This window comes from Notechis scutatus, chromosome 4, assembly GCF_049901735.1.
Source record: "Notechis scutatus isolate UNSWTSFEM ecotype Mainland chromosome 4, rNotScu1.2, whole genome shotgun sequence".
NCBI classification, from domain to species: Eukaryota; Metazoa; Chordata; class Lepidosauria; order Squamata; family Elapidae; genus Notechis; species Notechis scutatus.
In genome coordinates, this window is record NC_142012.1 from 10119906 (window position 1) to 10147053 (window position 27148).

At 43.5% G+C, this 27148-nt stretch overlaps 1 protein-coding gene across 1 annotated transcript in view; it reads left to right on the top strand.

Annotated features, from left to right (window-relative positions):
• FRAS1 (Fraser extracellular matrix complex subunit 1) overlaps positions 1-27148 on the top strand; it is a 419940-nt gene that overhangs the window by 25762 nt on the left and 367030 nt on the right.

Consider the following 27148-nt stretch of genomic DNA (forward strand, 5'->3'; position numbering starts at 1 on the left):
ACTTAGATTGCAACCCAAAACACACAAAAGGAAGCAGTAACCCCCTTTTGAACATAATGGAATTCGTAGTGAGTTAATTCCTCCGCAATTTCATACAGGTAATCCTTGACTTACAACAACAACAGAGTGCAAAGTTTCCATTGCTAAGCCAGTTAAGGGGATTGCATGCCATTTTAAGACCTTTTTGCCATGGCTGTTAAGCAAATCACCGCAGTTATTAAGTGAATGGTGTGGTTGTTAAGCAAATTTGGCTTCTCCTATAGCAATAGCAATAGTGCTTAGACTTATATACCGCTTCACAGTGCTTTACAGCCCTCTCTACGTGGTTTTACAGAGTCAGCCTATTGCCCCCAACAATTTTGGGACCTCATTTTACCGATCTCGGAAGGATGGAAGGCTGAGTCAACCTTGAGCCTGGTGAGATTTGAACTGCCAAATTGCAGGCAGCCGACAGTGGCTCATTGGCTATGGACTATGTTTGTTGGAAACTGGCTGGGAAGGTTACAGATGGTGATCACACGGCCCGGGACATTGCAACTGTCATAAATACACGCCAGTTGCCCAAGCATCTGAATTTTGAACATGTGACTGTGGGGATGGTGCAACAGGCATAAGTGTGAAAACCACCCATAAGTCACTTTTTCAGTGCCACTGTAACTTTCAACAGTCACTAAACAAATGGTTGTAAGTCAAGGGCTACCTGTATGATTAAGAACAGGGGTGTCAAATTCAAGGCCTGCATGCCGGATTTGGCCTGTGGGGCAGAGGTGGTCTTCAGCAGGTTCTGACCAGTTCCGGAGAACCGGTAGTGGAAATTTTGAGTAGTTCGGAGAACCGGCAATTACCACCTCTGACTGGAGATTTTACAATATCCTTCCCCTGCCACGCCCACCAAGCCACACAGCCCACAGAACCGGTAGTAAAAAAATTTGAATCCCACCACTACCGTGGGGTGCTTAGATCTGGCCGCAGGACTGCCCTGCAAACAGCGAAGGACCAGCCCGCGATGCCTCTGCCGACGAAAACAGAGCCCTCCCAAGCTCCATTTTCACTGGCAGAGGGTTGCAGGAGGCCTGTCATGCTTCTGTCAGAGTTTGAATCTGAGGAGGAAGATGAACAGCTGATAGGGAATGGGAGTGTGGCTCGTTGGCTGTGGAGGAAACTGGGGGAAGGGCAAAGTCCGGCTGGACAGAGCAAAGGAGAGATAGAACAAGGGAGAGGGAATTCAGAGGAAGACCCAGGCCCACCCCCTCTTCATCCTAGGTCACGCAGGGAGGAACGGAGAAGGGAGCAACGTGGGTTGCGTGGCTTCGGGGGAGGAAAGGGCCCTGATTCCCTTCATTAGCCACACCTGGAAATGAAAGTTAAAAAGAACTGAATGCTGACTGTAGCAGTTGCTGGTAGCAATTGTGACTTTATCCTGTGTTGTCATTGCTTATCTGTGTTCCTGATATCTTTCCAACCATGCAAGTTTTGCCATGCCTTCACGTCTGGAATTTTTGCTCCTGCCCTGCCAAACTAGTTACCTCAGTTTGGCTTGATTGGTCTTAGAGTTACAGTTTTTGTTGACCCTGTTTTGGACTTGATTCCCTGCAGTTAAAGGCTATTCCTGGGAGAGTTTTTTCTCCAGCAAGAAGGTAACCTGGACATTGTAGGCAAAGTTGGAGCCATTAAAGGAACTCTTATTGATTATCTGACTGTGTTGCCTTTGTGCCACACCCTGGGTCATCACAAGTCCGTTGCAGCCGAAAACAGAGTTAGGGAGCCCTTTTCTATGGCAGAGCACTTGGACCACCATAGGTGCCCCGACACAAGTGATGTCGAGCTGGCTACGTCCACCCTGGCTACGCCCAACCCAGCCCTCCTGAGGTCAAACCCAACCCTGATGCGGCCCTCAATGAAATTGAGTTTGACACCCCTGATCAAGAATATTCCATTTTAGCAGGATTTGCTGAACTTCAATCTAGCTGAGGTGACTTTCTAGAAGAACAATTGTTTTTTATTTTTTGTCTGGTGTCATTTGGTTATTTTAGATCTGATTGTAAGCAAACTTTTTTAACCTTATGACATCATGGAATTTCAGGGCCCGAATCCTGTCAAGTTGTTCTCTTGAAAACTTTCCCAAACTTTTGCTTAAATTTTCACTTCTCAGACCGTTGTCTTTTGGGTGTGATGGACTCACGTCAAGGTCACCCTGAACACAAGCTGACACTCATCAGTTATTATTTCAAGGCTTTCTTTTGTAGTTCAAATTGTTGCTGAGTGTTAAAAATAAGAAGAAGTTGCGATTTTTTTTTGTCAGTTTTGGCCATGCTTCTAAGTACTTAAGAAAATGCATCATGCATCCAATCTGGGGGAATGAAGCTGTGAAGCACTTGAAGAATGAGTAAAGGCACATTTGAAAATTTCTGCAGATAATAACAAGGAGTGGATTAAATGCCACCTGAGTTCTTATTGTTAGTGCAAATTTACAGTATTTGGGTCATCTTTTCCGGCGTTCTGTGCCGGGGAAGCAGAAGATGGATTTAATCCAGCTTCTGCACATTGGAATTCCAAATTCATCTCTCTCTCTCTCTCTCTCTCTCTGTGTGTGTGTGTGTGTGTGTGTGTGAGAGAGAGAGAGAGAGAGATCAAGAGTGCATGTACAATCTTTTAAAAATACGTGATAGGCATAGGTTTTCTTCCACCATTGTTAGATTTTTAAAAAGATATTTTATTCCTCTCACAAGTTGAGCGTTAGCAGCCCTTCAAGATCTCTGGAAGATTGGAGTCCCTAAAAAGGATCCATGACAATTTGCCGTGGCCAACTCGCCGCAGGAGCATTCAATGCTGCGTTGGAAGAAACATCCATCTGGTTCAGTTCCAAGTGGGGCGAAAGACACTGGAAACATGGAGGTTGATTGGAAAGAGGGTTTAACGGAGCAGAACCATCAAGTTACATGGTCCTGGTGCAGCTGACCACATGGATTGGAGAGTGAGGGTTATTTATACCCATTCTTGGGCCTTGCCCTTGAGCTTTCTGTTCCTGTGCAAGAAATGTATTCTATTGGTTGCTGTCAGACTCCCATGGGGCTATGCCGGGATCATACCTAAGGTTGTCTGAGTTAAATTCAGTTGAAACTTGGAGGGTGATGATGTAATGAAGAGGCCTGTGTTCTGTGGCCTGTGTATTGTGTCTTAATGGCTTTGTCCTGGTTTGGATTTTGAGTGAGACCCTGAGGCTGAAGGTCTTTTGTCTTGTAGATAGGTTAGGGTTAGGGTTAGGTTATATATTTAAAAGGTGTGTGTGTAGAGAATTTATTATGAGCTGTGGTGGTGCGATGATTAGAGTGCAGTACTGCAGGCTACTTCTGCTGACTGCCAGCTGACTGCAATTTGGCAGTTCGAATCTCACCGGTTTAAGGTTGACTCAGCCTTTCATCCTTCCAAGGTGGGTAAAATGAAGACCCAGATTGTTGGGGCCATAGGCTGACTCTGTAAACCGCTTAGAAGGGGCTGTAAAGCACTGGGAAGCAGTATATAAGTCTAAGTGCTGTTGGCATTATTTTTTTCTTTTCTTTCAGCACTCAGCCAAGGTGGATCCCACATCTTCAACTTTAAATTTAATTGACTATTCTTTCCTCTTGTCAGGGCTTTTGTACTCTGTTTTTGTTGTGGTGGTTAGGCCTTCAATATATGTTTTTGTTTTGTTGCATTTTGTTTGTTTTACTGTTCTGTATTCTTTACGATAAAACAATAAACTTATTTTAAAAAAACCTGGATATAAACTTTGGCTTTGGGCAAAAAAAATGCCACAAATCACGGTTATGTGATTTTGGGATGCTACAAACAGCCATTAATGTTCTATTGATCACAGAAGAAAAATAAATGCATAGTTTATCCTTTGCAGTGCCTGGGGAAAGCAAGTTCAGTCTCCACCGTACTGCGGGAGAGTTTGATAAATATAACTTAGAATTTTTCTTTTCAGATCAACATGGCCCCCTCGATACCTGCGGCTACCTCCTGGTTGCTCTAGGCAGTCCTCAATTTATGACCGCAACTGAGCCCAAAATTTCTCTTGCTAAGTGAGACATTCATTAAGAGAGTTTTGTTCCGTTTTACGACCTTTCTCGGCAGGTTGTGAAGTGGATCACTGCAGTTATTGAGTCAGCAACCGGGTTGTTAAGTGAATCTGGCTTCCCTATTGACTTTGCTTGTCAGAAGGTCGCAAAAGGGGATTCACGGGACACTGGAACCGTCATAAATATGAGTCGGTTGCCAAGCGTCTGAATTATGATCACGTCACCATGAATATGCTACAACGGTTGTAAGTGTAAAAAATGGTCACAGTTTTCAGTGCCATTGTAACTTTGGACAGTCACTAAATGAATGGTTGTAAGTCAAGGACTACCTGTATTTGATTCTAAAATAGTTCTGGGATTACCCTTCTCTAGAGGCACACTTTCTCTTTCTCCTTCCAACTTTGACACGGGGCCCTATAACTCTGCCCTTTAACTCTGACCATAAGGAAAGGCTGAGTGCCAAAGAATGGAGGCTTTTGAACTCTGGTGCTGGAGAAGACTCCTGTGAGTCTCTTGGGCTGCAAGGCGATCAGAGGTGGCATTCAGCAGGTTCTGAACAGTTCTGGAGAACCGGTAGGAGAAATATTGAGTAGTTTGGAGAACCAGCAAAGACCACCTCTGACTGGCCCCGCCAACCCCATCTATTCTCTGCCTCCCGAGTCCCAGCTGATCGGCTGGCTCTTCTTTGGTTGCCCTGCACAGGAGAACGGAGCTGGAAAGCAGGTTAGTGGGGTGGGGAGGGAAGGGGGATTTTACAGTATCCTTCCCCTGCCATGCCCACCAAGCTACACCCACAGAACCGGTAGTAAAAATGTTTGAATCCCATCACTGATTAGGCGATCAAACTGGTCAATCCTAGAGGGGATCCACCCTGACTGCTCTTTAGAAGGCCAGATCCTGAAGATGAAACTCAAAGACTTTGGCCCCCTCATGAGAAGGAAGGACTCGCTGGAGAAGAGCCGAATCCTGGGAAAGATTGAAGGCAAAAGAAGAAGAAGGGGACGGCAGAGAATGAGGGGGCTGGATGGAGTCACTGAAGCAGTCAGCCTGAGCTTAAATAGACTCCGGAGGATGGTAGAGGACAGGAAGGCCTGGAGGAACGTCGTCCATGGGGTCGCGATGGGTTGGATACGACTTCACGACTAACAACAATGTGGGAAAGCAGAGGGAATTGATTTGCAGCGTGTTGCCTTGGCCGGATGCCTTGGTGGAACGCTGAGGCGGATTCCATGCATTTGTTTCTATTAAAAATAGATTGCGCGGAGCATCATAAGTGCTTTAAAGGCTACTGAGAGATCGGCCTACGCTCCATCAACTCTAATAAATTGTATGGCAGATAATTCTCTCCTTCCTATTTTGGCTCGGGAGCATTGCAATATCGCAGGGCCAAAATGAGACATCAGGATGTCACCAATGCCTGCTGAAAGTGTGGCTGATCATTTCCTGATCCCTTCCTTGTTTTTCTCCAGATTATTAAGTTTGGTGAACTACAAAGAAAAACCCTTGCACAGGGCAGGTGCTATCAAAAGCATTTCCTCACCAGGATATTCTGTGCCTGTGATTGATTGATTGACTCTCTGCTTAGTGATAAGAGTACTAATGGCTCCAAGGATGACACTGGACTTGAAGGAATAGGTCAGGGGAGTCAAACTCAAGGCCCGGGTGTGGGATCTGGCCTGCAGGGTGCTTAGGTCTGGGCCGTGGGCCTGCCCTGGAAACAGCGAAGGACCGGTTTGCAGGGCCTCTGCCAGTGAAAATGGAGCCCGGGAGGGCCAACGTCACTCATTGAGGCTCTGTTTTCAGCCGCGACGGCCTCCTGCAGCCCTCTGCCAGTGAAAACGGAGCCCAGGAGGGCCACATGCCCTTTTATTCTTCAACCTCAGCAATTTTAAGATGTGTGGACTTCAACTCCCAGAATTCCCTACTCACCCCTGCTGGCTAGGGAATTCTAGAAGTTGAATTCACACATCTTAAAACTTGCTGAAATACCACTTTAAGCTAAAATGCTGTGGAAATGTGAGAGCCTGTGACCAGTATTAAAAAAACTAAATAACTGGTTTTATTTTTATTATCTTTATTAATTCCACTAGGGAAGCATATAAAGACTCATAATTTTTTTTTTTAAAAAAAAAAGATATTGTGGGCACCAGGGGAAGCTCCTTTTTTATTTGCTGAGGCTTTTTAAGTGTGATCTATCTGTCCCCATTATTATAAACGGCTGCTTTTTAATTGCAGCGTGTTACAGCTTTATCGGGGTCATATTTTTAATTTTTGTACAGTTATGTCTTTCCTTGGGGCTGTTCTTTTTTTTTTTTTTTTAATGAAGAACGGTGTGGAAATTTCTTAAATGAAGCAATAAATAAACAACCAGCTAATACAAATACTGATTGCAACAATTACTGCACAAGGAAAAATCAGCTTTTACATGTGGTTGGACTGTTGGATGCCAAAAGGGGGAACTTTAAGGCAAATTGCAAAAAAAAAGAAAAAAAGAAAACCCTGCTGTCATATAGTGGGGAAGATGTGAGAATGGGAGAACCCTGGTTGTCATCACTCTAAACCAGTGTTTCTCTATCTTAGTAAATTTAATATGTGTGGACCAGCTCCCAGAACTCCCCAACCGGCAGTGTTTCTCAGCCTCAGTAATTCTAAGGTGTATGGACTTCAACTCCCAAAATTCCCCAGCCAGTAGTGTTTCTTAAACTCAGCAACTGTAAATTGGGTGGACTTCAACTCCCAGAATTCCTCAGTCAGCAGTGTTTCTCAGCCTCAGGAACTTGTAAGATGGACTTCAACTCCCAGAATTCCTCAGTCAGCAGTGTTTCTCAGCCTCAGGAACTTGTAAGATGGACTTCAACTCCCAGAATTCTCCAGTCAGCCGTGTTTCTCAGCCTCAGCAACTTTAAGATGGACTTCAAGTCCCAGAATTCCCCAGTCACCAAACTTGATTGCAGGAAATACGACTTCAGCAACAGAGTGGTCAATGTCTGGAATACCCTACCTGACACTGTGATTTCTTCCCCCAAACCCCCAAAACTTTAACCTCAGACTGTCTACTATTGACCTCACCCCTTTCCTAAGAGGCTTGTAAGGGGACGTGCATAAGCCCACCAACGTGCCTATCGTCCCTGTCCTAATGTCTCCCTTTTTATTCGTATCCATTTCATGTATTAATAATCATGTTTATTCTTATATCTGTTATCTAACACATGCTTGACAAAATACATAAATAAATAAATAAATAGTTGTGGCATGAATTTTGGTTACGTGATCATAGGGATGCGGCAACGGTTGTAAGCGTGAAAAACGGTCATAAGTCATTTTTTTCAGTGCCATTGTAACCTCGAACTAAATGAAGTGTTGTAAGTTGAGGACTACCTGTATTTCTTAATTTTCGTGCCCTCTCCTGATTTCCAAGGATCCAAGATTCTTGGCAGTTTTCAGAGCTAAACTAGATACTCGTAGCTGTCTGGTTTCTGCATTGTCATACCGAAATGAGCCCCTTGAATGATGGCTCCTTTGGAAAAGTTACCGATGTGCATCCACTGAATTTCCCTGAGCTGTTTTGCCTGGAAATGTTGGCTCCGAATTCCCTAAATTGGCCCAGGAGGACAGAAGCAAGCAACTACCGTGCCATGAAAGGGATCGATAATAGCTGTAACTTGTGGGCTGTTTGAGTGACACAACTGTTGTTGCTCAGTGGCCAAATTTTCAACGAGCTTGCTTAAGATTCCTTCGCGTTCGAGATAAAAAGGAACAAAACGGCTAAAAAGCTCAAATAGCAAGTCACCAAAGGAAAAAACAATGTTAAAAGAAGGTTAGAACCCAACTGAATAGCTCCAAACTTCTCTACAGGTAGTCCTTACCACTTACAACCACAATTGAACCTTAAATTTCGTTGCAAAGAGAGACATTTGTTAAGTATGTTTTTGTTTTATTTTTATAGTTTTTCTTATGTATGATGTACACTGAAGATGGCATTTGATTTCGTTGTACGAGGTGCAATGACAATAAAGTACTACTACTACTACTACTACTACTACTACTACTACTGTTGTAACTGTATTGCCGAAAACCAGCCCTTCCAGTTTTCGGCAAAACCGGGCTCATAGCAAACCATCGCTTCTTTTAATGACCACTGCATTTGCTTTTATGAATGCTGGGTTTGCTTAATGACCACCACAGAAAACATAATAGCACGAACAATAGCACTTAGACTTATATACTGCTTCACAGTGTAGCCCTCTCTAGACGGTTTACAGAGTCAGCTTATTGCCCCCAACAATCTCAGTCCTCATTTTATCCCGTTGGTGGGATTTGAACTGCCAAATTGCAGTAAGCTGGCAGTCAGCAGACGTAGCCTGCAGTACTTCACTCTAACTACTGCACCACCGTGGCTCAACAGTTAATAAAACGGTTTTATGACTGTCACACTCTATAGCCATAATGGGGCAGGCTTCATTACAGTTGTATGTTGAGGACTGCTTATGGTTCTAATCAGCATCTCGGCTGCTTCTTTCTGTTCCACCATCTTTCTTTCCTCCATGGTTGTGGGTGGGCAGCAATGGGGGCACTGCTGGAAAAGAGAATTTCACTGAATTTTCTGAAACAAACATCACACCTGGCACATCATTTTCATAGGATAATGCCGAGATCGGAAAAAGTCAAGATTCTTACAAAAATTAATGAATGTTAAGAAAGAAATTATAGAGGTCCCTGAAGAAATAACAGAGCGGGGACTTCTATAGGCCAGGAAATGTTTAAGTTAGACATTGGTGGAAATGGTTGGTTGGATGAGAAAGAAAGAAAGAAGAAACAGAGCATAAACCAGTATAATTGCCTGGCTTGCTCCAGAATTAGGGCAATAGTGATGATTTACTTGACTGTTCAGAGACATTTGGGAAAACTTGAAGGTTACGCAAACTACCTTAAGTCTTTTAGTGCTTTTGGCTTTAAAATGAAAAGTAAAAAAGAATTTACAGAATAATACAAACTAACAGAGTTGCAGGGAGCTTGGAGGTCTTCTAGTCCAGCCCACTGGCCAAGTAGGAGACCTTGTACCATTCCGGACAAATGGCTATCTAATCTCTTCTTGAAAATCTCCAGGGATGGAGCTTTTTCCAAAAGCAACTGGACTTTCTTTGTTTTTGTTTGAAGACGTTTCGCTTCTCATCGCAGAAGCTTCTTCAGTTCAGTTCTTCTCCAGTTGAGAACTGAAGAAGCATCTGGGATGAGAAGTGAAACTTCTTCAAAGAAAAAAGAAAAAAAGTCCAGTTGTCTTTTGAAAAATCACCTTTGGGACAGCAATGACCTGGATGAGTGAGAATCTCCATAGACCTTCTTCAGTGATGGAGCGCCTGTAATTTCTGAAGGCGAGCCATTCCACTGATTAATTGTCCTCAATGTCAGGAAATTTCTCCTCAGTTCTAAGTTGGATCTCTTTTTGATGAGTTTCCATCCATTGCTTCTCATCTCGCCCTCAGCAGGGGGTCAACCTCTTCGGAGACTAGGTTGATCCCCTCTTCGCTGAGACAGCCTCTCAATGCCAAGCAGTTTGGAGAACTATATTGTCTTTTAAATGCCAATGGTTGACGTCTTCTCTAGTTAGTGGCAACTCTGAAGCGAACCTGTCTGAAGCCTTTTGCTGCCTCATAGTTGCCACGAATTCTGAAGGGGGGAAGGAAGGAGGAAATAGGTAGACTGGCTAGCAGTCAAAACAAAAAGCTTTCTTGTGGAAACCAAGGTCATCTCAACAGGTGGCAGCTGAAGGAGGAAGAGGAGTAACCAAGAAGCCCGCCAGCTACCTTAATTGGACAATGTGAGCTCTGTGACATGCGGGGAGGGAAACATTTGTTCTTTTAATTAGGCTGAAGCGACCGGGAAAGTGCAGGCTTGCAGGAGGTGAGTTGGAACGCCTCTGCGCCTGCGCAAAGTGTGTGTTTGGCATGCACGCACGCAAAGTGTGTGCACGTGCACAAAGCGTGCCCACCAAGCCACACTTACCAAACTAATGGTAAAACATTTTGAATCCCACCACTGGTGTGCATGTGCTTGACTTGCTCACGCAAGTCAAGTTCCACACACGTGTGCGCGCCAGCCTGCCGTTCGTGCAAGTTGAGCTGCCTGTGTGTGGCAGCCAGCTGCTCATGCGGCCCAGTTCCGAATAGGTCAATGGTCCGGTACTGGGCTGCTGGCCTAGCGGTTGGGGCCTCCTGATCTAGTTAACAGTGGAAACCTGATGACAATGGGACATGATGAATCTCTAGCCATTAAGGCCCTTCGTCTCATTTCTGGAAGCTGCCGATTCCGCTGCGAAGTGTCAGGGAGGAAAAAAAATGGATCCTGAAATTGAGATGTCACAATAACATTGACAATATGGCAGAGCATAAAAGTTTCATGTGTATAAGGAACCAGACAGTGTGACCTTCTCTGCAAGAAACCTGCTACATCTCATTGATCAGAGAGGAGTAACACCGTTAATGGGGACTTCAGCGGGTTTTATTACGTGGCCACCTCTTTCCCTTTCCATAATTTACCTACCTTATAAAGAAATTTGGCTCTCCAAGCCAGATCTGAGCTTTTGAGCAATCTGACTGTGATAATGGAGAGCTGATTCCTCCCCCCCCCCCCATTGTATAAATTATGTAGAAAGAGTATAGATGTTCAAACCCTGGCAAAGGCTTGATATGTTTGGATTCCAACTCCGATCTGTCTGGCATATATAGTTGTGGCGAGCTTTAGAAAAGGGGGAAAACTTGAACTGTTTGTATAATTTGATTTGTGGTCTAGGAGGAAGATGGAAGTTCATTTTTCCTGCTGAAATTCATTTATCCAGGAATGGAATAAGCCGACCCACAATTAGAGTGACAGGGATGTTGGAGTCTTAGTGGACAACCAGCTAAATATGAGCCAGCAGTGTGGAGCGGCAGCCAAAAAAGCCAATGCAATTCTAAGTTGCATTAACAGAGGGATACAATCAAGATCAAGTGAGGTAGTAATACCACTCTATAAATCCTTAGTAAGACGACACCTAGAGTATTGCATCCACTTTTGGTCACCGTACTATAAAAAAGATGTTGAGACTCTAGGAAAGGAAAGAGAAGTGCAACCAGGATGATGAGTGGATTGGACACTAAAACATATGAAGAATGGTTACAGGAACTGTAATGCGTGACTAGTCTAGGGAAGAGGAGGACCAGGGGAGACAGGATAGCAGTCTTCCAGTATTTGAGGGGCTGCCACAGAGAGGAGGGGTGGTGGTGTTCAAGCTATTTTCCAAAGCACCCGAAAGCCAGACAAGGAATAATGGATGGAAACTGAAGAAGGAGAGATTCAACCTGGAAATAAGGAGAAACTTTCTGACAGTGAGAACAATCAACCAATGGAACAGAAGTTGCCCTCGGAAGTTGTGGGATAGTCATCACTGGAGGCTTTCAAGAAGAGATTGGACTGCCATCTGTCAGAAATGGTGCAGGGTCTCCGGCTTGGGCAAGGGGTTGGACTAGATGACCTACAAGGACCCTTCCAACTCTGATTATCTGTTATCTGTTAGAGTGTATTAATTGCATGTTTATATTTCAAACAGTCCTCAATTTACAACCATTCATTTAATGATGGTTCGAAGTTACAACAGTACTGAAAAAGGTGGCTTACGACCAAAGGTGGGCTGCTATGGGTTTGCACGGGTTCGGGCGATCCTCTAGTCAAGATTCTGTGCGGTTGGGTGAACTGATAAATCCCACCCCGCCCAGCCCCTCCCAGGGGTCCCCACGCGGCCTGTTTTTGGATACCAGGTAAACACAAGGCCCGTGTCGAGGCTCGGGGAGGGTGAAAAACGGGTCTCCCTGAGGCTCCGGAACACCAGAAATGGGCCCGATTCCATTCTCCGGAGAGCCTCCACATCCTGGGGGGAGGCCGTTTTTGTCCTCCCGGAGGCTCGAAAAAAGTCTCTGGAGCCCAGGGAGGGCAGAAACGCCCCGCCCCCACAGTGGTGCAGGAGGCTGACTAGGCCATGCCCACCATGGCCGCGCCCACCCAGCAACCAGGCAGAGAACCGGTTGTTGAAATTTTAGAAGCCCACCCCTGCTTGCAACTGTCCTTGTGCCTCCAATCGTTGCAGCATCCTCATGGTAATGCAGTCAGAATTTGGGCCCTTGGCAACCAGCATGTATTTATGAAGATGCCAGGAACCCAGATAAGCCTCGGAGTTCTGTGCACAACCTCCCTTTTTAAACACTGTGTTCCCAGCTGCAGCTAATGCAGGGAATCAGGGCCCTTTCCTTCCCCGTAAGCCACGCAACTCACGTTGCTCCCTTCTCCGTTCCTCCCTGCATGCCCTAGGATGAAGAGGGGGTGGGCCTGGGCCTTCCTCTGAATTCCCTCTGCCTTGCTCTACCTCTCCCCTGCTCTGCCTAGACGGACTTTGCCCTTCCCCAGTTTCTTCCAGAGCCAACAGAGCCACGCTTCCCACTCCCTGTCAGCTGCTCAGCCTCCCCCTCGGCTCTGCGTGCCACCAGTTTGCCATCCTGGGTATAGAGTCTCCTGCTTGAGCAGGGAGGGGGTTGGGCTAGAAGACCTTCAGTGTCCCTTTCTATTCTGTTCTTCTGTTCTGAGAAAGAAAGTACTGCTGATTTTGAACCCAGCGATGCATGCACATTTTATCGTTTTTTCCTTGTTTTCTTTTGCTTTCCCAGTTCTCCCCAACAACCTATTTAGGCTGAGGAAAAAAAAAAACTGGTGAAGCTTGAAATGGCTGGAAAGAAAACAAGACCAGACAGATAATAATTCCTCCCTGCAGATCTCACTGATGAGTTGCAGGGAGGGAGATGACCTTAATTACCAGGGATGTGGTATCCAGATAGGATGGTTCAAGAGCTGGAATTTGTTGTGACACAGAATAATCGGTGTCTGTGAAAAGAGAAATTGCTTTCAAGTTTGAGAAGGTTCTTGAGAAATTTCTGCAGAATCCTGATGAGCAAGGAAGGTTAATTGATTGATTGACTTAATTGTTCCCTTTTTTAAATCAATTATTGATACATTTACTATAGTTTCATACTACCCAGGTGAGTCACGACTCCAGACAGCTTACACAAAAATTAAAAATAAAATAAAAACAAGGAGAAAATAGGAGAAAAACAGAAAAAAAAAACACCAAAGAGTGTTGCCCTTCTAATATCAATCCTACAGGTGAAACCAGCCTAGAACCTCCTCATGCATGCTAGTATCGATCGCCCTCAACTTACGACCAAAACTGAGCCCCAAATTTCTTTCGCTAAGCAAGGCGATTAAGTAATTTGGCCCCATTTTACGATCTTTCTTGCCCTAGTCGTTAAGTGAATCACTGAAGTTGTTAAGTCAGTAACCCAGTTGTTCAGTGAAACTGGCTTCCCCATTTGACATTGCTTGTCAGAAGGTCGCAAAAATTGATCACACGATCCCAGGACACTGCAGCTGTCATAAATATGAGTCAGTTGCCAAGCGGCTGAATTTTGATCTTGTGACCCTGGGGATGCTGCAACAGTCGTAAGTGTGAAAAACGGTCATAAGTTCACTTTTTTCAGTGCTGTTAAAAATTTAAATTGTTGTTATGCATTGATTTTAGGGGCATAAACTGTGTGTGTGTGTGTACACAACCTATACCCTCTCCCTCTCATGAAGGACATGCTATCTCACCTGGCCAACCAGTGGGCCGGGGACCACTTGTGGTCTGCAAGAAAATGTTGGTGGTTGGCAGAGATATGTCACTCCCAAAGCATCCCCCAAAGCAATTAATCCAGGCTGTGCGGGAACACAAGGCTTGTGTCGCTTGCATTGCGAACAACATGAGGTTAGTGAGGAGAGGGGGGAAGGGCTGGAGGGGGGGCAACTTGCCCCACGCGCCTGGCCTGGCCATCGGGCTGTTTCTTTCCGCTTTTTTCTTCTTTTGGCTACAAGCAAGGAAAGCAGCAAAAGTCTTTCTTTCTCTTCCCCAAACTTTGCCAGAAATGAGTCTTTGGGACCCTGCAAAGCATCCAAGAGGCTGCGCCGGCGTGACAAGTTTCACAAAGAGCTGCCAGAAGGCAAGAGCAGCTAAGACAAAAGGGCCGACTCGGGAGTAAGGCTTGGAGGTGATTGCCCCTCCCATAAGGTATAAAGTAAGTGCAAAGGTAGAGAAACCTTTGCAGGAAGCAACGTCGTTTGCTCTGATCGGTTTAGAATCTGAAAGCTCCGTGGTGAATTTGTTCTCCGTTCAGTTATGAAGGACTAATTGGGACTTTAGTCATTGGCAGCACTTCAAGTCAGATAAGGTGCATTCTTATCAGACATATGTCCCGAAGAACTTTGGCTGACATCCCTGGGACTAATTATAACCAGTTAACACTCATTCAGGGCTGTGAAAGATGATAATTCACCGCCATTGAACTAAAATAAAAGGGTTTTGGATTTTATAATGTGTTTGTTGGTGTCTTAGGAAACCTTGGCTAGTACACTATTCTCCAAAGCCCCTGAGACAGGACAAGAAGTGATGGATAGAAACTAAGCAAGCAGAAAACCAACCCAGAACTAAGGAAAAATGTCCTGAGACTTAAAACAATTAACCAGTGGAACTACTTGCCTCCAGAAGTTGCTCCAATATTGGAGGTTTTAAGAAGAGATTAAGAGATTAAGTTTCATTTTTAATTCCTCAAGGAGTACTGCCATTTTAAACACTTTTAAACAACCACCTGATTGATTTTAATTCAAACCACTAAAAATCCAACACCCCAAATTCCAAAAATCACCAAGTAATTCAAAACGGCTTCTTCTTTGCTTCTTTCTTCCACTTTTCCTTTCCGGGGGCTCTGTTATCTTTTAACAAAGTTTCAGTTTGTTAAATATTATTGTCTGCAATAGTACTGGGTTTCCTGCTGAAGCAGAGCGGGTAGGATTAGAGGACCTCTAAGGTCCCTTCCAACTCTGTTTTTTTGTTTATTCAGACTGCGGCATTCTGGTCTTCTAAACGCTTTGGCTGTAATCATGCCTCGCTCTCCTAGGGAATTCTGACTGCATGGTTGAGCATGTTATAGCAAGTTCTTTGTGGCTGGGCGGAGGTCCTTGTAGGTCGGTCTAATGGTTGGTCCCTGTTTTGCCTGCCCGTTGAAGCGATGCTGGGCTTTGGAACAAAGGCACTTAGGTTTATGAAGGCATTTCCCCCATCTCTCCTTAGCCTGTGAATCTGTAACTAGGTGCAAGAATGGCAGCCAAGCATAGAACTTTTCTGATTAAATACACTCCAAGTCTCAACTAACTTTGTTAGCCTTTCATAAAAATATGTAAAAAAAAAAAAATTCCATTGAGAAGAAATAACTTCATGTCGCCAGTAGAGAAAAGTAGCAAACAAAATAACATATTTAACCGGTTCTGACCGGTTCTAGAGAACTGGTAGCGGAAATTTTGAGTAGTTCGGAGAACCGGCAAATTCTATCTCTGACTGGCCCCGCCAACCCCATCTCTTCTCTGCCTCCCATCAAGTCCCAGCTGATCAGCTTGATCTTCTTTGGTTGCCCTGCACAGGAGAACGGAGCTGGAAAGCAGGTTAGTGGGTGGGAGGGAAGGGGGATTTTGCAGCATCCTTCCCCTACCACTCCCACTAAGCCACGCCCACAGAACCGGTAGTAAAAAAATTTGTAAAAATTTTTGAATCCCATCATTGCCATTCAAGGAACTAACAACTTAAACCAACCAACAGTCTACAAGAGTCCCAAGTTTGTTTTTTCCAAGAGGCAACGGGATTTTCTGGTTTTTCTCTGAAGACGTTTTGCTTCTCATCCAAGGAAGCTTCTTCAGCTCTGATTGGATGATGGGGAATGATTCTGCCAGAACTGAAGAAGCTTCTTGGATGAGAAGTGAAACGTCTTCCCAGAAAAAACAGAAAGTCCCGTTGCCTCTTGGAAAAAAGCACCTTTGGGACATTAAACAACCATTTTACTAACTTAACAACTGCAGTGATTCACTTAACAAGTGTGGCAAGAAAGGTCATAAAATGGGGCAAAAGTCACTTAACAAATGTCTCACTTAGCAACATAAATTCTGGGCTCAAGTATGGTCATAAGTTGACCTGTACACAGCAAATCTTTAGCAACAAAAATTTTGGGCTCAGTTGTGGTTGTAAGTTGAGGAATACTTTTAGATGTCTTAATTTTATTTAGAGCGTGCCGTGACTTTAAAGATGAAAATAAATCACAATAAAATAATACAGGCAGAACTCATATTCATAAAGCTCCCCTTGTTTTTTTTTGCAGTGAAGAAAGTTTTTAATGCAAATGCGGTATCTTTTTTTGGCAAATGTTTTTCATTTCAGGAGGGATTGAGTATCTGTGTACTCTGTAGTATATTGTGTTAAGATCTTCAGAAGAAGAAGAACTCGGGAAGAAAATATTTTTCAAACAATGCTGTGCGTCTAAAAAGAAATCACGATAGGAATAATTTAAATTTGCCACAACTGACAAGAACATTTCTCTTTTGAGGGCATGAAGGAGAGAGATGGAAATTGAGACTTTCCAGTAATTTCAGAGTCATCTCAGCTTTTAATCAGAAGAGAATTGGTTTCTGGATTAAGGCACAAAAATTTGAATGTCTTGTAATAGTTCCATTTTATTTGACAAGATACGATAGTACTCTCAATGAAAAAAATCAATGTGTCATCCTTTTAAAGGAAGATTGGAACAGATAACTTCTGCCTTTTTTTTTAAATGCTCAGCAACAGCTAAATTTTGGGACTGGCAGGGTTGATTCAAATAGTTTTAGACTACTGAAATTCTGAAGATCTCATGATGTCCTAAAAGTTAATAAATCCTGGTAATCTTTTGTTTGTCCTTCCAAGTTTCTCTCTGATGCCCATGACTTTGTCATAGTGATATAGCATTTAGATTAGAACATGTTGAACAGTGTGTTGAATATCTTTATTAAACAATAATTAAAATTACATCCTTCATTAAATCAATATTGATTCTGCAATCTTTAGCACACACTGTTCAACTGAAGATGGAATGATTATATTAAAAATAAAAAAAACCTAATATATAAGGAATTCCTTCATACGTGAACAAAATTCTTTCTACATGGCTTGCGTGCCTCACCTTGCTATCATAAAGCCCACCACTACCTAAATTTTAAACAGCATACAGATTTTGCTCATAAAATCCTGTTTATTCAAATCCGCTGCTCAAATTTTTAATACCCTTGCAGTAAGCCGATATTATTGTTTACATCATACAACTGCAGTTCAGGCCTACATAACTTGGACTAGACGCCTCTAAGGTCCCTTCCCATTCTTGTTATTCTATGCTCTTATCTTGACATCGTTGGCCTGAAATCAGTGGTGGGATTCTACCAGTTTCCCTACCGGTTCTGTGATTGTGCATGCGTGAGTGCGCACCCCTAACACGTGTGCGCAGCTTTCCAAAACACCAGCTGAGGCCAATCAGCTGAGAGGATAAAGAACAGAAAAGCACAGGGGCAGGTGGGTGGGCCGTTCCTGCGCTTTTCCCTTCTTTCTCCTCTCAGCTGAACGTTGGAACTTTTTAAACTAAACCATTAGGCTGAACCGCTAGCTGTTTTTGCTACCGGTTCAAGGGAACCGGGCCAAACCGGTAACATTTCACCACTCCCTGAAATGCACATTTCAGATAAAAAACAGGACTTACTGGGAAGTAAATCTCATAAAACTGAGTGTGTCTTATTTCTGAAGAGGCATCTTATAATATACAATGAACAATTGAGGGAACTGGGTGTGTCTAGTCTAATCTTTAGAACAGGCCCTGACTTTAAAGATGAAAATCAGTCACAGTGAACTCTCATATCCGTTCTATCTTCTCTCCCATCTTCTGAAAGAAAAGAAAAACCCTCAAGAATGGGACATCTCTTTCCCAACTTCTGGACTGAAGCATTCCTCATGGCTATCTGGAGAAGTGCCACCAATATGTGGTCAGTCAAACCATCTCCTCTCTAACATGTTTGCATTGATACACCATTCAGAGAGATTCGTTTATGGATCCAATCTGGTTCTGTCACAAGGAACAGAGGTTTAATCATCCGAGCTTTCGAACTCATGCTGGTGCTTATTCTTAGGGAACCTCTCTCTGTCAGCATGTATCACATTCTGGTAGAAAGAACTTAGGTTAGAAGGTTAGAAGCAGGGGTGGGATTCAAAAATCCCAATAACCGATCCTCTGCCCAGTTGCTGGGTGGGCGTGGCCTACCAGAACTTCCCTCGGGCCTTTGGGAGGGCAAAAAAAGGCCTCCCCGGGCTCCGTAGGTCCTCCGGAATCCAGAAACAGGCCCGTTTTAGGACTTCTGGAACTTCAAGGAAGGCCATTTTTCACCCTCCCAGAACCCTTCAGTTCAGATCCTGCACTTACCTGCATCCAAAATGGGCTGCGTGAAGACTCCTGGGAGGGGTGGGGTAGGCGGGGCCAGCTGGTCAGTTCAACTACCAGTTTGGTGAATCAGATGTAAATTTAACATCCGGTTCACCCAAACCAGCCCGAACCGGCTGAATCCCACCCCTGTGTTAGAGAACTTAACCTTCTGGTCCCGGTAACCGATCCAGATTGAATCCTGCAACATTATCCGAGGACATGTATATTTGCTTCATTCGGGACATTTATTTATGGTCAGAAGTGCTCAACTGGACCTCATCAAAAGCCAAGGCCGGCCCATATTCTGTTGGCTATGGGAAATTCCACAGAAAAAATCTGTAGGGCCAACACGACAGGATCACCCTCTTTTGATGCTGGAAGTAATCCATAATCAGTGTGTATAATTACTGTTGATATCCTTCTGGATGAATTGGTCTTCTCCTCTGCTAAAATTGTCCACGTTGGTGGTTGCAGTACCGGTAGCCTTCCACTTATAACTATTTGTTTAGTGGCCATTCGAAGTTATGACAGCATTGAAAAAATTGACTTGTGAACGATGTGAATGATTTTCACGCTTACTGTCATAGCATCCCCATAGTCATGTGATCAGAATTCAGATGCAGGGCAACTGGTCCACATTTGTGACACGGGGGTCCCGTGATCCCCTTTCGCGACTTTCTGCAAGCAAAATCAATTGGGGAGCCAGATTCACTTAACAGCCGTGTGACTAACTTGAGAACTGTATTGATTCACTTAACAACTGAGGCAAGAAAGGTAGCAAAATGGGGCAAAACCAGGCGTTCGCAGGGGTTCGGGAGAGCCCCTAGCTAAGATTCTGTGCAGTTTGGAGAACCCCCTCCCAAATCCCACTCTTGGCTGGCCCCTCTCACACCACCCTTCCCTTCCCAGGACTCCCCACGTGGCCCGTTTTGGATGCAGGTAAATGCAGGGCGCGTGCAGAGGCACGGGAGGGCGAAAAATGGGCCTCCCAGAAGTTTGGGAAGGCTGGAATTGGCCCGTTTCCGGATTCCAGAGAGCCTCTGGAGTCCGGGAAGGCGTTTTTGCCCTCCTGGAGGCTCAAGAAAAGCCTCCGGAGTCCGGGGAGGGCAAAATCGCCCCTCCCCCACCGTGGTGCAGGAGGTCGACTACGTCACCCCCACCATGGCCACCCCCATCCAGCAACCGGTCAGAGAACCTGTTGCTAAAATTTTTGAAGCCCACCCCTGGGCAAAACTCAATAACTCTTACTTAGCCATAGAAATTTTAGGCTCAGTTATAGTTGTAAGTCAAGGGTTACCTTTGTTACATTATAAGACCCAATATAAATGTCAAGTATTTTTCTGAATTCGTGTTGAGTGATTTCTTGTATATAACTGGGATTAGACATGAGAATAATTCATTCTCTGACACCTACACACACTGGTGGAATTCTCTAAAAATATGCTCCAGTATAACAGTTCTGCTCCTATAATAGTTTGCCTTATTTAAATTTAACAAACTTGCATATTTTTTTCCTTGTCTTTCATGATATACCATCCTCCAGCTAATTATCCTTTCTTGCACATGGTTTAAAACTTGCATTTTTTAAAGAAACACTGATCTTCAAAGGGCATGAATTGCAGAGTCCATATTACGTATAAAGATTAGGAAAAGGTAACATATTGAAATGGTAACTAGTTAGGCAGAGAGGAAAGAAGAGGGAAGAGCTGAGTTGAGTTTTTTTTTTAAACTGCCCTGTGTAGTTAGTTGCATGTAATTCCATTTTAAAACACGCCATAAATAAATCAGATATTTTAAAAGTGAACTGTAGGTTTAATGAAGTATCCTTACTGGTTGGAGACCACAAAAATAAATAAATAAAAATAAAACTGGACAGATATATTGGAATTTATTTCTTTGAAAGATCTGCATGGCCTAGAATACGACTCTTAAGAATGGAGGAAAGTATTCGTTATTCAATAAGTTTTGATGATAGACATGCGGTTTCAACTTGTATTTCTCAAAGGTGCTTTTTTCAAAAGACAACCGGACTGTTTTTTCCTTGAGGTGGAAGGAGAAAATGTTTCATTTCTCATCCACAAAAGTTGTGAATTCATCCATTGAGATGAGGGTGAATGGGATGGAAGGCTTGTATTTCTTTACAGTCATCTGGTTGTTAGTACTCCCTCTGAGAGCTCTTGAGGCCACATCTACGCTTCACCTGAATCAAAGTACAATTGGTGGTGGAATTTTTTTGGAACTGCTGAAAGGGCTGCCTTGTAGGCTGGAGATAGGTGGTGTCCAGGGGTGGGCTTCAAAAATTGCAGCAACCGGTTCTCTGCTCAGTTGCTGGGTGGGCGTGACCATGGTGGGCGTGGCCTAGTCGGCCTCCTGCACCATGGCAGGGAGGCCCTTTTGCCCTCCCGGGGCTCCAGAGACTTTCCTCAAGCCTCCGGGAGGGGGAAAACCGCCTCCCCCAGGCTCCGGAGGCCCTCCGGAGGCCAAAAATGGTCCTGTTTCTGGCCTTCCAGAGCCTCCGGAACGCCCGTGTTTTGCCCTCCCTGAGCTTCCACGCGGGCTCTGCACTTACCTCGCATCCAAAACAGGCCGCGTGGAGACTCCTGGGAGAGGCTGGGTGAGCAGGGCCAGCCAGGGGTGGGATTTGCCGGTTCGCTGAACCAGCCATAACTTTAGCTATGGGTTCACCCGAATTGGGGCGAATCTGTAGCACCCCACCCCTGGTGGCATCTTATTCGTCCCCCTCTGTTTGAGGGAGCGGTATTCAATTCTAACACGGATGGATTCATTTACCCCCTCTTTCAAGCCAATGGTCCCTCTCTATCCAAAAGGTGTGTGAAAAAGCATCTTTGACACAACTATGACCAGGATGACTGAGCATCTCCACAGACAGCTTGCATTTCTACTTTGTCAAATTTTAGAAGTGCACGTAGTCCCTTCCCCTCCCCTTCCCCAAATTCCTGATCCCTTAATTGCCGCCTACCAGTGAAAATAAGTGGGAAATTACTTCTGTGTTTAGAAATGTTGGAAGTTCCTTTGTTTAGATATTCGATTGACCTCAAAGCAAGGAGAGAAAGAAAGGCAGAAAATGATGTCGTAAGCTTAATTAACATTCTGCTAGGTGTTAGGAAACTTATTGGATTGGGACTGATGCAAGTGCCTGGATTTAGCATATGAAGTTCTTACCCTTCTGAGGCAATTTAAAAATACCACAAGAGTGAGGAGAAAATGGCAGTCCTCAGCTTATGACTGTTTGGTTAATGATGATTTGGAATTACGATCGCACGGGGAAAAAAAGTGACGGATGACCTCTCCTTGAAGTTAGAGTTTGCACCACTCCTGTGATCGTGTGATCGCAGTTTGGTTGCTTGGCAACAGACTCACATGATTGTGATTTGTGACCTTCACAGCTCGCTTTTGACAAGCAACATCAAAGGGGGAAGCTGGATTTGTTTCATGTGTGTTAAGTGACTCTCTGAACGAGCATGGTAAAAATACAGGTAGTCCTCGACTTACAACAGTTTGTTTAGTGGCCCTGTAAAGTTATGAAATGTGACTTATGACCCTTTTTCATGGTTACGATTTTTGTTTGAATCTTCGTCCTGTGGTTGACCTGCAATTTTTTTTTAATTTAACACCCGGAAGAGAAGTTGCTTAGGTCAGCTGGCTCTCCCTATTTACTCTTACAAGTTGTGAGATAACAAAATTCCAGCCCTAAACCTGATCAGTTAATTATTTTTCTCTTTGTTGTAGCAGGTGCCCAAGGCATGTTAGATGCTAATCGTCATTAATATCTAACCTTACTTTGATGGTAGCTAATCTAAGCAATTCCGAGGATTGAGCAGGAATGAAAGGGATTCTACAATCGTTCCAGCCTTGAATTGCTCTTAACCAGAAGGAACTGTGGAGCACTTGGTGGCCTCTGAGTTTGGCTGTTTTCTTGCAGATGTTTAATTAGTTTAATTAATTAGGTAGTCCTTGACTTAAAATAGTTCATTTAATGACCGTTCAAAGTTAAAACAGCACTCAAAAAAGTGACTTTTGATCATTTTTCACACACAGACTGTTTCAGAATCCCCATAGCCACGTGATCAAAATTCAAATGCTTGACAACTGACTCATATTTATGATGGTAGCAGTGCCTCGGGGTCAGGTGATCCCCTTTTTTGTGACCTTCTGACAAGCAAAGTCAATGGGGAAGCCGGATTCACTTAATAACCATGTGATCAACTTAACAACCGCAGTGATTCACTTAAAAATTGTGGCAAGAAAGGTCGTAAAATGGGGCAAAACTCATTTAACAACTGTTTCACTTCAAAACAGAAATGTTGAGCTCAACGAAATGGTAAGTTGTATTAGAAAAAAAGTGTGTAAAAAAACACACGTAGTTTTCAACTTACCATCATCATTGAGCCTGGAATTGCACTTTTTACGTGCTTTTGAATTGCTAGATTGGCAGAAGCTGAGACAAGGAACGGGAGCTCCCTCCGTTACGCAGCGCTAGGGATTCGAACCACCAAACTGCCAACCTTTCTGATCAACAAGCTCAGCGTCTTAGCCACTGAGCCACCGTGTCACCCCTTACGTGTAAAGTAATGGTGTAAAGAGGTGGATAAAAATCAAATAAATGAATATCAAGCATGGGAAGAAGATCTTATTCCATATTCTGCTGTTAGTCGAAGCTCCACTCCATTCTTTCATAATTTAGTTCTAAGATAATTTTTTTTAAAAAAAACTGCCATTCATGTCTAAGGGTATTAAAAAATTAAGAGATCTTGGTCTTGAAGGTTGGGATCAGTTGGAAGAAAGGAAGCGCTCACATCTCCAAATTCCATTTTACAGAAAACCCTCTGAGTGGTTACCTCTATTCTCCAAAGTACAAACAGTGCCTCATATCAAGATTCTAGTCCATTTACCTCCATGCACCAAGCTCTTGTTTAAATTTTATTTCATTTTTTTTTTGCCGAGGGGCAGTTTTGAGCAGAACCTTCGAGAAAGTATTATCTCATGTGATGCTGCTGTCATTAAAAAAAAATATTAAATCACTGTCCTTTTGACCTGTTCCTATTCTCAAATATTACCAGCAATTGTATTAACCTTCTGCTACGTATCGTGTCTTATTGGGAAGATGTTGATCCTGTGTAGCTCTTGTAAAGCCCTTTATAAATCTTGCTTTTTTTAAAAGAAGGTATAGATAGTCCTTGATTTAAAACAGTTAATTTAGTGACCATTCGAAAAAAGTGACTGATGACTGTTTTTCACACTCACAACTGTTGCGATACCCCCACAGTCACGGGATCAAAATTCAGATGCTAGGAAACTGACTCAAATAATTATGACGATTGCGGTGTCCCGCGGTCATGTGATCCCCTTTTGTGACCTTCTGACAAGCAAAGTATATCCACACTGTATATCGGACATTAACACGATTGAGTGAGTTCAGAGGTATTTCTTGAGAAGAATACTCCACTCCTGTACTCACAATAGAATTCCTTGTGCCTCCAGGCTTGAAATTTTGGGATTGGACAATCTGGAACTGAGCTGCCTGCAGTCCGATCTAAACATCATTCACAAAATTGTCTGCCACAACATCTTACCAGTCAATGACTTCTTCAGCCTCAATCACAATAATACACGGGCAAACAACCGATACAAACTCAAGGTAAACCGCTTCAAACTCGATTGCAGAAAATACGACTTCAGCCACAGAGTGGTCAATGCCTGGAACGCCCTACCTGACTCCGTTGTTACAGCCACAACCCCTCACTGCTTCAACCTCAAACTGTCTACCGTGGACCTCACCCCATTCCTAAGAGGTCCTTAAAGGCGGAGTGCATAAGCGCACTAGCGTGTCTACCATCCCTGTCTTACTGTCCCCATTTATCTGTATTTACTTCCTTTGTTCATGTTTATGTTCATACCTATACTTGTTATCTTGTACATGTTTGACAAACAAACAAATAAAAAAAATAAAAAATAAAAGTCAACGGGTGTTTGACTGTTATAAACAACTGCAGTGATTCCCTTAACAACTGTGGCAGGGAAGGTCGTAAAATGAAGCAAAATTCACTGTAACAACTGTTTCGCTTAGCAACAGAAGTTTGGGACTCAATTGTGGTCATAAGTTGAGAATTACCTGTACTCTTGATCACCTAAACCAAGTGTGAATCCAAATCCGCGATCCTATTTCTCTTGCTGAAGTTTTAGTTGTGTTTTGCAGTAACTGCTGACTCAAACAAATTAAGCAATTAAAAGAAATTAATTCTCTTGGAAGAGTCTGACATAAGACTTAGGAGTTTATCTTTCTGAAGATCAAAATAGTAAAGTTTAAAAAAAAATCCATGGAAAAGTAGTAAAGACATTGGTCCTTATACTTATGGGCATCACAGCCACCTCACAGCCACATCAGTGGGGAAGCCTGCAGGAAATTACAAATTGTAAATCACATGAGGTTCTTGCTTAATGACCCATATAGTCCTTGCTTAATGATGGCTGAATTGGAAATGCCATCGCTAAGGCAGGTGTAGGAGATGACCAGGCTGAGTCCGAGGGAGGGGTCAAAAATAAGTCACGAGTCCCTGCACGCCCGCAAGAGATCTAAGTCCAGCCCACTTTGAATGCCTTCTTAATTCCCACTCATTTCCCTTGACCGTTAGTAACTGGTCAGGTTTTCGTAGAGAAATTAAGCTTACAATAAATCTTTATGCTCATTTGAATGGCCTGAATCTCCTGATTTCCTTGGCGCTTGACAGGAGGTTATGCTTAAAACAAACAAGGGCGTTTTTCCGTGTTTCTACCTAATGAAATGGAGTCAGTCATTTGTGTCCCATGCAGTGGTGGTATTCAAATTTTTTTACTATTGGTTCTGTGAGCATGGCTTGGTGGGTATGGCAGGGGAAGGATATTGTAATATCTCCAGTCAGAGGTGATATTTGCTGGTTCTTTGAATTACTCAAAATTTCCGTTACCGGTTCTCCAGAACTTGTCAGAACCTGCTGAATACCACCCATGGATAGCTTGATCGGCAGCTCTGTGACTGTGAGTTAATAATCAGTACAGATTGGTAGGGGGAATCAGTTTTCTAGCAGTCTTTTCAAGGAGACCAGTGGCCTTGGATTTTGGTGGAAACTAACATTGTGGATTCAGAATAAATTGGCTTACTTTTTGGCAGCAGATGGGGGTGGCAGATGAACCCTAAACGAGTGAAATTCCATTAGCGGAGAATTTTTTTTAGCAATAGTTAATCCATATCGCTTGCAATTCTATGGTGCCAATTTTTGGTTAACCATTATGGACTTCAAACCAAAATGGCTGGCGGGAAGCCAGAGAGTGCATTAGCCGTGAGCCAGTAATGGCGAATCAAGAAGTGCTATTAAGACCGACTTTTCATGTGAAAAAAAAAGAGGGGGAAAAGAACAAGGCTATTAAAGATTCTGGAGTTTGGGCCCCCCTTATTCTTGTGTAGTTTAGTTTACAGCAATGAAGGAGAGGTGTGAATGTGACACATTTATTCTAAATTTAATGCCACTAACAAAAGAGAGGGAAGAAAAAAGTAGGGGGGTGGATGCAGAATTTGCATGCACAACAGGATCTAGTTAGTTTCGCTAAATTCTTCCCCCGAGACATGAGAAGCAGCTCCTTCAGCCAATTTGTTTTCCATTTATTAGAATTTATTGTTGCATCTTATTGCTCCTTCTTAGTTTAAGACAGATTGTGAATGGTAGCCATAAGGCATTGACCCTCAATTCAGGATTTTTGAGACTTTGGGATGATGATGATGATGATATCATCCCCACATCACTTCACGCTTGTGTCAGAAGCACCAAGGTATTTGCGGGTTGAAAGGAGTCACACATTTCCCCAGCAGGAGCTGGAGCAAAGAACGAGAGTTCACCCCATCCCATAAGCACTCGGGTCTCAAACAGGGGCTTGCTAACCTTCAACCCAACATCCTAACCCTGCAAGCCACTTTGCTCCTATCCCCACATAACACAGAGGAGACTGGTCAGATTAGAGGATGTGACTTTCTTTTCATATTCCAAGTTGCGATTTACTTTCTTTGCGGGTTATTTATGTATAAAAAGTGTATTCCCTATTTCTATGCTGTGAATGTGGCTTCGATAACATGCTTCAAACGGTGCATCTTCTTGTAGCTGTTCTGTAAGGCACAACTTTTTTTCAGATGTCCTGTAGAAGTCTTGGGATCAGAGATGCAGCTGATTTAAAAAGTCAGCTTATTAAGGCCAACATTACTCTTTAAAGCAGCTGCATCTTTTCCAGCCTTGCAAGGAACTGTTCTGACAAATGGTAGAGAGGTATTCTCATCTAAGGTCTGAAATCTATTCTGTTGATGAACCACTTTAATCTTTAGGAAATTCTTCCTGTTGTCCAATCGAAGTATGTTTTCCTGCCACTTAAAATTATTGTTATTATTTTTTATGGCATCTCTGAACAATTGTGCCCCATCTTCTCCATGACTGCGTTCAGATTCTTCTGGATAGTTTTCCAACTTTCCCTTCCTTAATTTACCCTTAATAGCAGGCACTTCAGTAATAAATTCAGTCTCTGCAGATTTTACTCCGCTAGCCATTGCCAACTATGGAGAAGACATTTACGCAGTCACGTGGCCAGCATGATGTCAGGGAGAGCTGTTACCTTCCCACTGAAGTGGTACCTATTTATCTACTTGCATTTGCATGCCTTCATCATACT